The 12953-nt window shown below is 38.1% G+C and overlaps 1 pseudogene; it reads right to left on the bottom strand.

Moving 5' to 3' along the window:
- Positions 1–7917: 7917 nt before the first annotated feature.
- On the bottom strand, positions 7918–8031 carry LOC145556982 (small nucleolar RNA R71; annotated as a pseudogene).
- Between the last annotated feature and the right edge of the window lie 4922 nt (positions 8032–12953).

The following is a 12953-nucleotide window of genomic DNA, read 5'->3' as shown; positions in this document are numbered from 1 at the left end:
AAAAGAAAGAAGCGAAGTTTTTGAAGGTGCATGTTGAATGAGCTTAGTCAAATGTTGTTTTATACTATCTCTCAAGGTGCAAGGATTAATTCATACTAGGCTATCTCAATGGTTGACTCAATGATGAAAGTATTTGGGTAATTTAGGCACGGAGGCTAAGCACTTCATACTTTGTGATGCAATGACAATTATGATTGATGAGTGATGTTGATATGACAAGACATGCTTCAGCGTTGTGTTAAGATTTCATGACAAAGGGTTCCTAAGGGAAGTATATTTGGTCATGTATGTGTGCAGTGTGTGAAAGTGATACTAAAGTTAGGCCGCAAGGGCTAAGTGTGTGGGAAAATATATTAAAAAGAGTCAAATGGTGGTGACTCTTAGGTTAGGTAAGCTAATGATGTAGGGATCAAGCCCCCAAGTCTAGCTCTACATGAATAGGGATGAGCATTAGAGATCCCTTGATATGATCATGGTTTAAGTGTGTGAATGTGAATATGAATTCATTTTATTACGGCCGCACCTCGATGTGAGGTTGCCTACTTATCCATTAGGAATCAGGACAAACGTAGCTCTAGCCGAACCTCGCACAAGTGTGTGTATACCTCCAAAAGGTCTTTTTAAGGGTTGTAACATGGTAAGGCTAAAGGTTATAGAAGAAGGGGATAAAGGCTCAAGACCCTCGATAAGCCCCCAAGGTGTGCAACCTTGCTTTTTCATCTTTATAATTTTATGCTTGAGGCTTTTAATTCTTTTTTAGCTCTTTTTTTATTTTTATTTTTTTATTTTTTTTTTCTTTAGCATTTATTTTATTTTCTTAAGTGTGGGAAATCCCGATCATGCGGTCTATCACTCACTTGGCATTCATGTTTCTCAGGCACGGTACCGAGCACTCGATAAGAGATGCAATCTGAGACATGTTCATATCAAAGACATGTTAATATCAAAGACATTGGAACACTTGCCCTTTTGTACACTTTTATTTATTTTTATTATTTTTTATTTTTTTCTATTTTAATCTTTTGAATCACTCAAGCTTTTGTTCTTTGAAAATTGCATAAGTTACACACCATCCCATCCCAAGGTTAGGTAGATGTAGGTTGAAAACTGAAAGGTCTGTTGTTAGACGAGGCTCAAAGTGGTTTATGAATAAAGGATTGTATATTTGAAGGGTGAAAATGATATGATGTGGCTACAAGGGGTGCCTCAAATCATTGGTATACCTTGTGCTTAGTTTGATATGTTTTTTTTTTTTTTTTTTTTTTTTTTTTTTTTTTTTTTTTTTTGCAATGCAATGATCATATGTAAGGAAATAAATGCTCATTTTATTAAAGGAAAAGAAATAATGATCCTACAAAATTGATCTAAGGAAAGAAAAGGTGCCTATGCTAGACTTATTAGGGAAAGGGTAAAAAAATAGAAAAATGATCATGAAATCTTGTCGTTGAAGTTTGCGTCTTGTCCCTTGGCCTATCATTACTTGGTGTTCTTGCCGACTGGAGGTATTGGAAGCCCGTTATTGTCGATCAAATATTGGATTGCTTCCTTTAGCTTCCAACATCTCTCAGTAGTATGACCCCTACCTTGATGGTACCTGCAGCGTACATTTGGGTTCCAACTAGGCAATCTCTTCTCAAGTGGGGGATCTTGAATGGGTTCAATAGGAGTAATGAGTCCCTTTGCATGGAGTCGATCGAAAGCATCATCGTAGCTAATTCCAATAGGGGTGAAATCCTTTCTTAGTTGCTTTCTAAATCCTCGGTTATCCATGGCTAAGATTTCATTAAGGTCAAAAGTACCAATATTGTTACTAGAGTAGGTGTTTTCGGAAGAAGAAGGAAAGTCGTTCTTCTTTCCTTTACATCCACTGTTACTATTGTTACTAATCTTGGCCTTCTTGTCGCGCGGGGGAACATGAAGGAGATTTGAATCAATGAGGTCTGGAACACGATCCTTGAGGGCGAGACACATTTCAGTAGTATGACCACGACCTCTATGGTATCGGCAATAAGATTTTGGATCCCAATTGGGATACCGTTTTTCAAGCGGAGGGTCTTGATTGGGACCAATGGGGTGAATAAGACCTTGATTGTGAGGACTGTCAAAAGCTTCATTGTAAGTCATTCCTATTGGTGTGTATTCTTCAATGGTCCGTTTTGCCCGTGGCTTAGGAGCATTGAGTTCTTCATTAAATCCTTGGCGAGAATTTTGTTCGATAACCACCACCCGATTTGCTAGTCCTTCTACCACGTTCAAGAGCATGGCAACGACATCTTGCAGTTTCCGAACGTCCTCTTTTAGACTTGACGAGTCTTCCCTAGTATTATCTAAGACAAGACTTTCATTCTCCTTGATCATGGCCACTTCATCAAGAGAGGTTATATAAGCTGTTTCGATCACGGGCTCACCTACAGGTGTGATAAGAAGTGATGGATCGAAGGATGTTTGATCTTCTTTGATGGCTATAATCTCGGAAGTTTCATTGTTGCCGATCAGATCTTGAATAGCTTCTTTGAGTTTCCAACACTCCTCAGTATCATGACCCTTTCCTTGGTGATATTTGCAGTGCTTATTAGGATCCCATTTGGGTGGCCTGGCTTCTGGAACTGAATCTTTGATAGGCCCTATGGGCATGACTAGTCCTTTGTGGTGTAGCTTCTCGAATGCTGTTTCATTACTCATACCAAGTGGAGTGAACACTCTTTTCGACCTTTGGATTCGTGATTTAGAGGCGTTCGTATCATGTACTTCATTAATGGGAGAGGAAGAAGAAGGATGGTCGTTCTTCTTTCCTCTCGCACTATTATCTTTCAGAAGGTCATCTTCAATGTCAATGCCTATATCATACACAGCCTTGAAAGTATTCAAGTTGTGTTGGTATTTTAAGTGCTTTGAATATTTCCCTTGGAGATTCTTGATAAACATCCTCATAGATTCGTTTTCGGTAGGAATCTTAACCATGTTAGCGGAAGTTTCCTTCCATTTGTTGAAGAAAGAAGTGAAACCTTCGTTTTCTTTTTGTTTTAACATCTCAAGTTGTCCGTGGTCTGTTTCGTCTTAAATGTTGCACTTATATCTATCTATGAAAGCGTTTGTTATCGACTCCCAAGAAGAGGTTTTCTCTTTATCAAGGGAAAAGAACCATTGTTGACAAACGGTCTCAAGAGATAAAGAAAACAAAGAATGAAAGACTTTCTTATCAATCCCCTTAATGTTCATTATGGTTTCAAAAGCTCTTAGATGAAAGTAAGGGTTATCTGTTGCCTTGAATTTTGGGATGTTGTTGGCATTGAACTTATGCGGGAGAAGTTCTTTGTCCAGCGAGACCCCTTGTGAACTAATGCCCTGAAATTTATAGTCACTAGATAGCTTGCTCAAGCTTTCTCGCATAAGGTTCATTTGTTGTTGCTTCACAGGGTCATTGATTTTGAGGGTTAAAGCCTTCAATGTTTCAATCACGTCAGCCAACTGCTTCTTGAGTTCATTGACTTCTTCTTGACTTGCCATTATCTTCTTAGCTTTTCTTTTCCGACTCGTTGGTTTATCAAAAAGTAGAACTTGAACAAATATGTTGTCCTTGATTAATCGCCTTTCTCTCCTCGACCAAGTACTGTGGAAAAAGAATTTGGGGATATTCATTGTTAATTGTTTGGCTCAAACTCTATTCAACATGCAATGGATGGAGGAGGTGAAGAAAGATGATGTAGATGGAGGGATATGAAGAATTAGGAATGAAATGTACCCCCAACTTAAATGACGGAAAAAACCGACTCATGCATGAACCTAAGACATGGTCATGGTGTGAAAAGAATATGTAAAAAGTGTGTGCTAATACTAGTGAGTGTAGGTGACATGTTAAGACTCATGTCATGACCATGTGGCTAGACTATGTGACTAGACTCAAACAAAGATTAAGTTAAGACCTCACGTATATGCATTAAACTGGACAGGCTGTGGTATTTTAGTCATAACGTTTTATCTGTGACTCTGATTTAGATTAAACCAACGCCAAATTAAGGATAAAACTCGGGGCTACAGATCCATAGGTTGTACGACTCGTAGTTCTTTCTAGAACTCCAGCTATGACCAAAACAAGTTGACGCTTGTGCAGTATACGGGAATAAAAATCCGGGTTGACTTAAAGGAACTATGACTCGATTTTAGGTATATTTATTAGCTCTAATTAATTAATTAATTAATTAATTAATAAAATGAAGTAGTCATTAATTAGTTTATTTAGGCTTAATCACAAGTCAAACAAACGGTTAGGAAAAACACATAGAGTATGCACAACAAATAATGCACAATTAGTCAAGTAGGCACAATATGATGCAATGAGTTTGCAACCTAACCATGGCTCTAGTTCTCTAAAGTTTGGGATATGGGTTATTCATAGAGGGTCCATGGTTAATTGTCCGGATGCACCGCGCGGAAGCCTAACCGTGAAGGGTTGGTGCGAGTGGATGGGACACCGCGAGTTAAGAAAAAACTCGCTTCCATGGTTTGGTGAATTCAACATTCTCGGATGTACCCTTTGTTGCATAGAGCGTCCAATCAGGTAGATGGAGCATGAATTTCCAGAGGGTTATGTCCATATATAGAACACATATGGGTTTCACAAAAGTGAGAAAAACGCAATCAGGAAGTAGGATCGAGCAAACAGTGCTAAAAACTGGTCAAAATTAGAACGCATATTTCTGGCTCGGTATTGGAAGAACTTGGAGCCAGCAAACAGAGGCTGGCGCCAGCTTTTGGCTTTAGCGCCGGCGACAAAGGCTGTTGTCTGGCGCTAAAGTCAAAATACTGGCGCTAATCTTTGTTCGCCGACGCTAGTTCCTACATGCCTCAGCAGCTTTCTATGCTCGATAAAATTTTTCAGTTTCGTGCAGTGTTATTTCGATTCTAGTTGTGAAAGATATTCCTCAAATTTTCTACGTGTAAAAATCCTATGTTTTAAACCATTACGGATGGTCTTTCCAATGAGATCTTTTTTTATGCATATGACAATAATGTTAATCAAAATTACGCACATGAAATACGTAGAACTTTTTGAGTCTCATCCACTCCTTCTAAATCATTGCCGAAATAAATTTTAGGAATTAAGATAGAAATCCTCCCCAGCGGAGTCGCCAAAAACTGTAGAGAATATTTCAAGCACTAACCCCTAGCTTGAACTCCACTGTGATCAGACACTAAAGTACGGTGGCGTCCAAAGGGAAAGAAGATAGAGCAAAAGAGTCGCCAACAAGTTTTTAAGAACTTGTAAACCGTTCACGAGGTGAAGGTTACACCCCTTAACGATCCAAGAGATCGTCAACTCCAATAGGTTTTGAACCATGACTGGTAGTTCGGGGATGAAGGTACAAATCCAACCTAAAAGAGATTAAACCTTCCCTAATAATAGGCCTCTACTTTATTCTGATCGTATTCATGTGCACTTTCTGACTAAAATGCAATCAATATGTTTAACCCTAAACCTGTTTATCTATGTTGGTTGAATATTAATGCACAAATAAATCTATTATTGGCGATCACTTGAATTATAATCATATTCACCCTAAACAAGATTATTAATTATCTTATTAAGCGTGATTACAAGTACAAATTCCCTTTAAACATGCATATAAAGGTGTGATCAAGCAATAAATAATAAAAATCAAGCAACATAATAAATAATCATAACAATTATAATCATAAATCATAAAAATAATCATAATCATGATAAAGCATAATAATAGCAAGATCCTAGGTTTGATACTAACAAGACTAATAACAAACCCTAGCATGTCACTAAACATTAAAGATCAAAGCTTTAATCCTAACATGATACTAACATGATATTAGGAAAGAATGTAGGAAGCATCATTGGAATCATAACTGATATAAGCGAATCACCCTAAATATCATACTAAAGAAAGCATCCTAACATGATACTAGGAACATCCTAAACATGATAATAGGAATCAATAAAACATCCTAACATGAAATCTATATAATAATAACAATGTAAACAATTAAAGCACTTACTTGGATGCCTCGTACCTCTTTCTAATAACAAAATACACACGTTAATAACTTCAAGGAAAATAATAAACAATTAAATTAAATTAAATAATTAAAAGAGAGATTTAGGACCAAACCCTCAGAAATTAAAACCTTTCACGTCTAGGGAGAAGGCAACTTCGAACTTGGCTAGGTGTGTCTAGTGCTAATGTATGAGGAATTGTGTTTGTAATAGGCTAGGCTAGAAAGAGAGAGAGAGAATCAATAATTTCTTGATGAGAGTTGATGAGAAGAAAGAATTAGATAGAATAAGAATTGATGAGAATTGATGATTTAAAACGGAGTTTTTAGGAGGCTATTTATAGAGAAAATCAGCAAAAAAGATTGAAAATCGAGCCAGAGCTTCAACGAGAATAAAACTCCATTAGCGCCAAACGCTGGCCATTAGCGCCAGGCGCTAATGGTTAGCGCCAGGCGCTAATGGTTAGCGCCAGGCGCTAATGGTTAGCGCCAGGCGCTAATGGTTAGCGCCAGGCGCTAATGCTTAGCGCCAGGCGCCAAGCCTTTGCTTAGCGCCAGGCGCCAAGCCTTTGCTTAGCGTCAGGCGCTAATAATCAGTTTCACGCGTTTTTGTTTTTATCATATCTTTTGATCCGAAAGTCCAAATAAGTCATATAATATATCGCTGGAAATCTCTTAAAGTCTAATTTCCAACCCAATTCGAATAAGATTAAAATATTTTGTAGATAAAAAGATATGGCCTAAATAGTGGAAGGGTGTCAGTTTTGGATAGAGTTTCATGTCTAATTCATATCTTTTCCGTTATAGCTCGGATTTTATATTATAATATATCATTGGAAAGATAATTTCAATATATATCCAACCATATAAAATTTGTATAAACATTATGAGGCACGAAAATAAAATCTGAATATATTCCACTTCGTACAAAATAAGGATTCTAAAAAGGAGTGGTTTTATTCAATTTCAAACTCTTCAAAACATAATTATCAATCCTAACTCCATTATGATTTAAAATAACCTTCTAGAATATTGTAGAAGACTATAATAAATCCTAATATCTTTAAGAATGATAATTAATAATAGGCCCTCCTCTAGATCATTGGGCCGCATATAAAAACCAAACCGGGCCCAGTTTAGTATTTTGGCCACAACTTCCTCATTATTCATCGGAATTGGGCTTATAATATATCGTTGGAAAGGTCTTTTCAAGCCCCATCCAACTAAACCATTATTTGACCCTTATCATGGACCAAAATAAACTGGAATGCACGTTTTTTAAAAATAAGTTAAGAAAGGAAATATTTTCAAAAATAGAAAGAAGAGATATTTTAATAAAAAACATCCTCATCACTAGACTTTTCACACTTTCGCTTTGTTCGATAATCAAATGACATGAAAGGTATTCATCACTTGGTTTGGTTTTGGGGAGACACATTTGGGTGTCTACACTAGGAGATCTTTGAGCTCTAGCACTTCAAGTGAGGAAGAACCACAACAAGAGGAACAAGCAAGAATTGAAGAGAATTCGAGAGTGGCATTGAAAGAATTGGGGATTCCCCGTGCATATAAATTTGAGAGTGGAATTGCTCTGCCTACAACACCGGCAAATGATTTTGAAATTAGGCCGGCTATGATCACTTTGATAGAGAGGCGACAATTTAGTGGAGCCAAGCATGAGAGCCAGCTAAATCATCTCAAGGAGTTTGAAAAATATTGCAATACTATCAAGGTGAAAGGAGTTTCCCAAGAATTCATCCGCCTCAAGCTCTTTCCCTTTTCTCTCATTGGGCGTGCTTTGAAATGGCTAGACAAGGAGGTTAAGCCGAATTCTCTAACTACATGGGACAAGGCTACAAAGGAATTTCTAACCTATTTCTATCCACAAAAGAAAACGGCGGAGGAAAGAGCTTTAATTCAAGGCTTCAAACAAAAGCCAAGTGAGAGCCTCTATGAAGCGTGGGAGAGATACAAGGAGTATCAAAGGGAATGTCCTCACCACGGGATTCCAACCTATCAAATTATCTAGATTTTCTATGGAGGCCTAAGTCCCCAAGGCAAGTCATACCTAGATGGAGGAGCTGGAGGTCCCATCATGAATAGGACGGAAAAAGAAGTGGTGGACATCATTGAGGATGTTTTGAGGTACTATTGAGATTGGCAAGATGGTGAGAGAGAATCAACTAGCAAGAGTAGCTCTTCGGTGTACTCGGTTGATCTTAAATGCAATCAACAATCTCTCCTCACAAATGGCAAACTTGGGGAAGGAAGTGAGTGCAATCAAGGAAAAATTGGAGAGTTCTTCTTGCCAAGCTCCTAGTCTTCCTTCCCAATTTAAGGGGAGAGGTACTCCTTCTAACTCTTATCCCCCTCATTCTTCTAGTAATATGGCTAGTGGTTGTTTGTTTTGTGATGTGTGTGGTTCATATGATCATGACTCTAGTAATTTCTGTCATGCTTTTCCGGATGGTAATGATGATTTTGATAATAATGAGAGTGAACATGTGAACTATGTGTCAAACAATAATAATGTGCAAAGGTTTGTCAAGTGTTTACAACTTTAGTTTGACAAAGGGAGAATTAGATGACGACCTAGTTCCAACCCTTGTCATAATCATATTAGCCTAAACAAGATTATTAATTATCTTATTAAGCGTGATTACGAGTACAAATTCCCTTTAAACATTCATAAAAGGCGTGATAAAGCAATAACAATAATATATCAAGCAATAATAACAACAATCATCATAATAATAATAATCTCAATAAAGCAACAATAATATTAGCAAGATCCTAGGCATGATACTAACAAGATTAATAATAAACCCTAGCATGTCACTAAACAATAAAGATCAAATCTTTAGCCCTAACATGATAATAACATGATATCAGAAAGAATAGAAAACAACCTAAGATTGATTCTAGGAACATACATGATATTAGAAGTCTTAGTTATTACCCTAAACATGATACCAGGAAGAAATAAAGGCATCCTAACATGACACAAAACAAAAGTCAAAGTAGCGATAGGGACGGAGAATAACTCAAAACGTTCTGCGATCCTAAATCATTCTTGTAACGCCTATACCTGCAAACTCGCATTAGTTAAACAGATAAAAGAGTTTAAAAATGCGTATCTTGCACCGTCGACACACGTCTCTGAAGTAACCGATTTTTGTTGTTGTATTTTGTTGTGAAGACCTCCACAGTGCCTTGTGAACGCCATCGTTGAAGACCATTGCTTGTAACCATCTTCAACTGCTTGTGACAATCCTCCTCAGTACCTCGGGAGCATCGTCGAAGGTGACTGCTAGTTGCCATCTTTAGGGTTGTTGTGACAATCTTCCACATCCTAGGGAACACCGTCTATCATTGCTGCTACATCTCGAGCTATTTTCTTGAATAATGGTGATAACCTTACCAATCATAGCGAATGTCGTCGAAGACCGCCCATTTTGTGCCATCTTCTCAAATATAGGTGACAACCTCCACAATCTTAGCGAACGTCATCAAAGACCGCCCATATTGTGCCATCTTCTCAAATCTGGGTGATAACCTCCACAATCTTAGAGAACGTCGTCGAAGACCGCCCATCTCGTTCCATCTTCTCAAATCTAGATGACAACCTCCACAGTCAAAGAGAACGTCGTCGAAGACCGCCTATCTCGTGCCATCTTCTCAAGTCTGGGAGACAACCTCCACAATCTTAGCGAACATCGTCGAAGACCGCCCATCTCGTGCCATCTTCTCATATCTGGGTGATAATTTCCACCATCCCAGCAAAAGCTATCAAAAACCGCTTCATTTCGAATCGTTCTTTTCTCAAATCAAATACTAACGTCCCCAATCATAGTGAAAGCTATCGAAGGTCGTTTCATCTTGAACCGTCTTTCTCAAATCTAAGCGAGATACTCTTTTAGAGCCTTCTGTTAAAAGCTTCTTTATTTTTAATATTCAAATCTTCTTGTCCTTACTTTTAGGAGTAATTGACCTTTCTGGCTTTGGGAAGAACCTTATCTTAAGATTCTTCGATCTTCAAGTCAATCTCTGTAGAAATCTCCATTCTAGGGATCCTTTATGATTATAATCAATCACTACTCAAATCAGTTTTCAAATTTTCTTAATCAATATGCGATCGGTAATTTGATCGTCATTAGGCCGATCTTCAATCAAGGTGTAATCGGGCCAATTACCAATCAAATATCTATCAATCAAAAATATATTTTTGTATTGTAATAATAATTTATTTGCATTGCAATATTTTTACAGATGTGGCTAATGGAAAGGCTAGAATTAATTAGCCCTCCGGACGATATTGAGAAGTATACTCCCAATTGCTTCATGAGGAGGAAGAAACGCTTCCCTAAAATTGGGCGCCATGGGTGGAGAAAGGTCTTCGAATCTCGTGATTTTGCTATCAAGTGGGTCGTCCCATGGTGGAAAATAGAAAGGATGGTTGGTGTCAACAAGCAACCTTTCTGCCGTCTTCCAAGTTTGTCTCGTATGACTTATTATTACCCCTGCAGGGTAAAAAGACAATACGACTTGCTTCAGAATATTCCTTCCAGGGATCTTCGTCCTCCCTATGAGTACCCTGTTTCTCAAGAAGTAGACAGATTTGATGCTTACTGGAGTGCTAGACCTTTATGGGAAGTGATTACTCAAAAGGTTCCTCCTTCTTTGCCCAATGATGTGAAGAAGTGGTTGCTGAAGAAGCCTTCGAAGGATTCGAAGAAAGATCAGGGTAAAACTGATGGGAAGAGTCGTCTAGGTGACAGGGTGATTCCTGCCAAGGAACGCCTAGGTTCAAGAGTTGAATTCAAAACACCTACAATGCCTAGGAAGAAAAGTGCTACCAAAGATAAAGGGAAAAGGAAAGCTGACACCACAGATAAAAAGGCTTGGGTGGAAAAGAAACATGGAGTACTAGCTGAAGGGGAGACTATCTACTCTAAAATTGAATGTAGGTCCTCTAAAGGATGCCTACTAGCTAAAGTTATGGATGAGGAGGAAGAAGCAGACAAGAATTGGAAAAGGGCTAGAAACGAAAATAAAGATTAGGAGCATTGCTTAATTCCAAATTATTAGACTTAGTTTAAAATTTTCATTTAAAGTTAATTTATTTCAGCTTTATTTAAATTCCATCAATAATGTAATTTTATTTTATTAATGAAATTTCAGCTTTTAATTAAATTATTTACTTTAAATTTGTTTTATTAAAGCAATGAAAACCGAAAAAAAATTAATTTTCCAGAAATCCTTCGAGTACGGAAGTCGAAAATTTTCCGAAAAACACCGAAATTTGCCCAGAATTTATTTTCCAATTGGCGCCTCTTATTTGCGATTGGCGCCTGCCAGGGAAGTCTGGCGCCAGGCGCCAATTTCATCGGCTGGCGCCGATGGTCGTTGACTAGCGCCAGGTTCTTCTTTGTGACGTCGATATTTTGCCGATCTTCTGTCGAATTTTTGATCAATTCTGGGACGTGAGAATGTCGAAAAATAAGGTGGCCGCACCTTTAAAGGGTTGCCTACGTATCCTTTCTTAAGGAATCAGGCCAAACGTAGCTCTCTTGAGTATCCTACTCAAGTAATTATGGGTAGTATTTCTTAAGTTGGTCAAGACTTGTCATGTTCGAGAATTCATTGCCATCCATATCAGTTAGTTTTGCTGCACCTCCTGACAAGATTGTTTTGACAATGTAGGCTCCAGACCAATTAGGTCTAAATTTACCCCTTGGATCTAAAACATTTTTCCTTAGTGCTTTTAACACCAAGTCTCCTACTTTGATGTTTCTTGTCTTGACCTTCTTATTAAAATGCCTAGCCATATGAGTCTGGTAACACTGAGTGTGATGTAGAGCTTCTAGTCGTTTCTCATCGAGTAGAATTAATTCTTCATATCTTGCCCTAGTCCATTCAACTTCATTGAGTTTACTCTCTAATGCAATGCGTATAGATGGTATTTCTAGTTCTACAGGTTGTACCACATCCATTCCATATACCAAGAAAAATGGCGTATTTCCTGTTGATGTACGAATTGACGTGTGGTAACCCCTCAATGCGAAGTGAAGTTTATCAGGCCAATCCTTATAATTCTCTGTCATTTTCTCGATGATAGTCTTTAGGTTTTTATTAGCTGCCTCGACTGCTCCATTTGCCTTAGGTCTATAAGGGGAAAAACGATGATGTTGAATGCCGTATTTTTGTAGCAATTCTTCACATTCGGCTTGAAAGTGAGTTCCATTGTCACTTATCATTTCATGTGGGACTCCGTATCGACAAATAATATTTCTCTCGATAAAGAGTGCTACATGTTTTGTAGTGAGTTTAGCGTATGATTGCGCTTCGACCCACTTTGTGAAGTAATCAATTGCTACTAAGATATATTCGTGGCCTCCTGTTCCCGGGGGAGTGATTTTGCCAATGATGTCAATTCCCCATGTAGAGAATGGCCATGGAGATGTGTAGGTGTAGAGCAAGGATGGAGGGATATGTTGTAAATTGGCATAAATTTGGCACTTAGGGCATCTTTTTACGTATTGATGGCAATCCCTATTCATTGTAGTCCAATAATATCCTTCTCGCATTATCTTTTGGACTAACATTTTGCCATTTATATGAGTGCCACAGATTCCTTCATGGACTATTCTCATTGCTCTTTGTGCATCCTTCTTTCCTACACATAAGAGAGCTTGACCCTTAGGTACCCTTTTATGTAGCTCGTTGTCTATGAGTACATATTGGGAAGCCAAAAGCCTTAATGCTCGTTTTGCTCTTTTTTCAACATGAGGAGGGTATTCTCCTTTGGTGACATAATTGAGTATGTTCGTGTACCACGGTTCTTCTTCTTCTTCTTCTTCTTCTTCTTCTTCTTCTTCGCCTAGGACTACTTCGTCGTCTTCTATAGCCTGGATGTATGCTGGTTTATG

This window comes from Chenopodium album, chromosome 8, assembly GCF_948465745.1.
Source record: "Chenopodium album chromosome 8, dcCheAlbu1.1, whole genome shotgun sequence".
NCBI classification, from domain to species: Eukaryota; Viridiplantae; Streptophyta; class Magnoliopsida; order Caryophyllales; family Amaranthaceae; genus Chenopodium; species Chenopodium album.
Note: the sequence above shows the minus strand (reverse complement) of the source record. Positions and strands in the feature narration are given on the sequence as shown.